Raw genomic sequence first — 4,492 nt, 5'->3', positions numbered from 1 at the left:
ATGAAAATTCTGTCATTAATTACTCACCCTCATGTTGTTCTATACCTGTAAGACCTTAGTTCATGTTCAGAACACAAATTAAGATATTTTTGAGAGCAAAAATATAATAGAATAGAATAGAATAGAATAGAATCTGAGAGTTGTCTGACTCTGCATAGACAGCAATACAACTGAAATGTTCCCAAGTCCAGAAACGTAGCAAGGACATCGGTAAAATAATCCATGTGACATCGGTGGTTCATCCGCAATTATACGAAGCTACGAGAATACTTTTTGTGCGCAAAATAAAAAAAAATAATGGTTTCATTCAACAAATCCTCCGTAAACCTGTAAACAACGTATGCTGCTCTGTGTCAGCTGCGCCACGCGGATACGCTGTTTCCGTTCAGATCAAATCACAACAACGTAGGAAACAGATCCGGGGTGATGCAGCTGACACAGAACAGCATACGTTGTTTACGACCAGCTGATATTCTCCAAAATGGCACCCAGGGTGATGCGGAGGAGGCGAATTGTTGAATAAAGTCGTTTTTTGTTTTTTTTTGCGCACAAAAAGTATTCTCGTAGCTTCGTATAATTGCGGATGAACCACAGATGTCACATGGATTATTTTAACGATGTCTTTGCTACGTTTCTGGACTTGGGAACATTTCAGTTGCATTTCTGTCTATGGGAGGGTCAGAGAGCTCTCAGAATTCATCATAATATCTTAATTTGTGTTCCGAAGATGAACGGAGGTCTTACGGGTTCGAAACGACGTGAGGGCGAGACCATCACAAAGGACTCCCTCATTCATCTTAAAGGTAAGAACTGTTGCTGTTTTGACCGTTTTTGACACTCCGCTTACTGTCTATAATAACCAAAAGCATGACAAACGCACAATTTGTAGTCACACAACTACTCTCAAAAACTGGTTTATTCTAAAATAGTTTTACAATCTTAATAAATAAATGTCATTAAAAATACATTATTTTTTTTATTACAAAATTTGTGCAACATTTTAAATGTATTACCTCGTAACTTTAGCTGACGACCAAAGAGTATCTGAGAGAGATTGATCATTTTGGTTTACTGTAACATAAACATAGACAGGTGCTTAACATACAGAGTCCTGAACCAGGTTCAGTTACCCTTGCATCTTATTTAGATAATGAAAGGCAAGCATGACCTGAAGCATTGGAGACTTGATCAGTGGTCTGTTTCAAATTCACACAAGCTTTACAAATCTAGTATCATGTCTGGTCTTCATCTTAAAATAATTTTTCTATTTATTTCACTCACAACACCATTTTAGACCATTTTATTAAGGCAGATTATAAATGTGTTTTTGTTGTGATTATTGTCTTTAAAGGGTTAGTTCAGCCAAAAATGAAAATTCTGTCATTATTTACTCACCCTCATGTCATTTCAAACCCATAAGACCTTCGTTCATCTTCGGAACACAATTTAAGTTATTTTTGATGGAATCTGAGAGCTGTCTGACCCTGCATAGACAGCAATGCAACTGAAATGTTCCCAAGTCCAGAAACCTATCAAGGACATCGGTAAAATAATCCATGTGACATCGGTGGTTCATCCGCAATTATACGAAGCTACGAGAATACTTTTTGTGCGCAAAATAAAAAAAAATAATGGTTTCATTCAACAAATCCTCCGTAAACCTGTAAACAACGTATGCTGCTCTGTGTCAGCTGCGCCACGCGGATACGCTGTTTCCGTTCAGATCAAATCACAACAACGTAGGAAACAGATCCGGGGTGATGCAGCTGACACAGAACAGCATACGTTGTTTACGACCAGCTGATATTCTCCAAAATGGCACCCAGGGTGATGCGGAGGAGGCGAATTGTTGAATAAAGTCGTTTTTTGTTTTTTTTTGCGCACAAAAAGTATTCTCGTAGCTTCGTATAATTGCGGATGAACCACCGATGTCACATGGATTATTTTACCGATGTCCTTGCTACGTTTCTGGACTTGGGAACATTTCAGTTGCGTTGCTGTCTATGCAGGGTCAGACAGCTCTCAGATTCTATCAAAAATATCTTAATTTTTGTTCCGAAGATGAACGAAGGTCTTGAAATGACATGAGGGTAATTAATGACAGAATTTTCATTTTTGGGTGAACTAACCCTTTAATGTGATTTTTTTATTCAGATTTAGATTTTTTATTTTTTTATTCTTATTTATTACATTTTTTTTTGCAGGTAAGCTCAGTACTGACTTCCACTGGGATCTGTAAGAGTGAATCTGAATGCAACAAATTTGATATTATAAACGGGCCTGTGAGAATGCTTTGATCAGATTTGACACAGATGGATTTTATTCCATGAGATAACATTCTGAAGAACCCTTTGATCTGGAAATTCCATTTGATCTTAAGATATGTTTGAGAGACTTCAAAAACATTTAAAAATGCCTGTTTTTGGATGGTCTCGTTGCTTTTGGTTGAGGGTCTGGGGCCATTACCTTATATGACATTTCAGGGGCACCAGTGATCAAATGACAGATTCTAAACCACTGACACTTTTTATCCCACAATATTGTTCACTGCAAGAATGTTTCTCAAATGTACCTCAGAAAATAATTAAAAATAAACTGGTCTTCTATGCATTATTTTTTCATAAAAGTTTAAATGCCATGGTATTTGATCACACTAATTTTCAAGGCTTCATGACTTCTATTTTTTCCCATATTCTATACTTTTTTGAATGGTAGATCATTTTGGCCTGTGTGATTTAAATGCTTAATGAAATTTCCACAGCAAGGGTTTCTAACATAGACTGGTATTGTCTTGTGACATCAGCTGACTTGGCATGGGCAGGTCAAATATTGAATCCAGAACAGTATTGACATAGCTGAAATTAAATGATGCTGTCAGAAGTATGAATAAGAAATAAAAAAATAAAATAAAAGTAGCAGAAACACTCTATATCATACTTTAATGTTTTATGTTCTGCTTCCAGAGCGCAAAGAAGACATGTCTAGAACAAAAAACAGTGAGGTGAGTTTTCTTGCAAGGTCACTCCACACTGTTCATCTATTGCATCATTACCATGTTTAATAAGACACTGTCTTGCCTGTGCAGGGGAATGTGCTAAAGCGTGTGGCAAAACTGCCACTCATCAGCTCAGCGCTGCAGCAGGCCTCTTCTGTCTACATGGGCGTGAAAGGTCGTTACCCGCTGCTCGGGTTTGTAGGAGGTGTAGCAGAGCTAGGTGTCCGTAGTGCATCCACAGCAGCCCTGAAACAAGCAGCACCTCTGCTACAGAACCTAGAACCAGAAAGTGAGTTCCTCATATGGTATCTCTAACATTGAAATAACATAAACCTAGAAAAATCTAAAATTTTCAATGGAAATCAAATGCTTATAGTCAGGACATACTTGGACAAAAGAAACAGATACACCTCTAAAACATTTATCAAAATGCATGTCTTTAAGTGTGATAATGGTGATTTCATTGTACAGTATGTCTGCCTTTGCAGTTGAGGCAGTGAACCGTTTTGCACTGGTGGGTTTAGAGCAACTAGAGAAGCTTTTCCCGATTCTCCAACAGCCCACAGATGAGGTGAGTGTGTGAGAGAGTGGAAGAAACTGGAGCAACGGTTGTTTATCGCAGCTGCCACATCTTGGCTGTCTGGTAAAAGCCAACATATTTATTTTAAATAACAAAATTAGTTGAGTTTTAATTTATTTAAATTACAATTATTATATTAATTCTATTTTTCAAATAATTTAAATAACTAATTAGAATTTAAGATTTTAAATTGAACTAAAACGATAAATTATTATTATATTTTTGCACATACACAAAAAGTAAAGTTTTTAAATTATTTTATTGTTTAAAATGACCTTCAGTACATATATAGTGAGTTTGCCATTTTACCTTAATAGAGCAAGTACTTGAAAAAAATCCATTAAGCGAATTGAGACAAGACTTTAGCTAGATAATTTTGTTTTATTTATAGATATTTTACTTATTGTTAGGATTTATTTGTAATTTATTTATCTGTATCAGTAGCCTTTGCTAATTTGAGGTAATCAAAGTTAGGTGATTATTTTTTGTCTGTGTGCATGAGTAATTTTTAAGGCCGATGCTGATGGTTTATGCTTTACTTCAGTTTTGTGCTTTTCTCATTTGTGGTTCTGCACATCTTGGCTTGCTGTGACACTGAATTAGTTGAATCAAGCTGCCCTTAAAATGTAGTGACTCAAGATCTTTTGAACAAAAGGTTATAGTCGACTATTAGCTGTCAGAATATCTTTTACAGTTAGCAGAACTTGACTGTCACGTGATATTAACCCATCACATGACAGCACCATACTGTTTTACGCTGGTTAGCAATCCAACTTAAAGGGGGTCATATGATGTTGCTAAAAAGAACATTATTTTGTGTATTTGGTGTAATGAAATGTGTTTATCCGGTTTAAGGTTCAAAAAACACATTATTTTCCACATACTGTACATTATTGTTTCTCCTCTATGCCCCGCCT

The 4,492-nt window shown here is 36.2% G+C and overlaps 1 pseudogene; it reads left to right on the top strand.

Moving 5' to 3' along the window:
- The window catches only part of LOC107681571 (perilipin-3-like), a 14,165-nt pseudogene that overhangs the window by 1,665 nt on the left and 8,008 nt on the right, over positions 1–4,492 (top strand).

The sequence above is a fragment of the Sinocyclocheilus anshuiensis genome, unplaced genomic scaffold (assembly GCF_001515605.1).
Source record: "Sinocyclocheilus anshuiensis isolate Anshui unplaced genomic scaffold, SAMN03320099.WGS_v1.1 scaffold2178, whole genome shotgun sequence".
NCBI classification, from domain to species: Eukaryota; Metazoa; Chordata; class Actinopteri; order Cypriniformes; family Cyprinidae; genus Sinocyclocheilus; species Sinocyclocheilus anshuiensis.
Note: the sequence above shows the minus strand (reverse complement) of the source record. Positions and strands in the feature narration are given on the sequence as shown.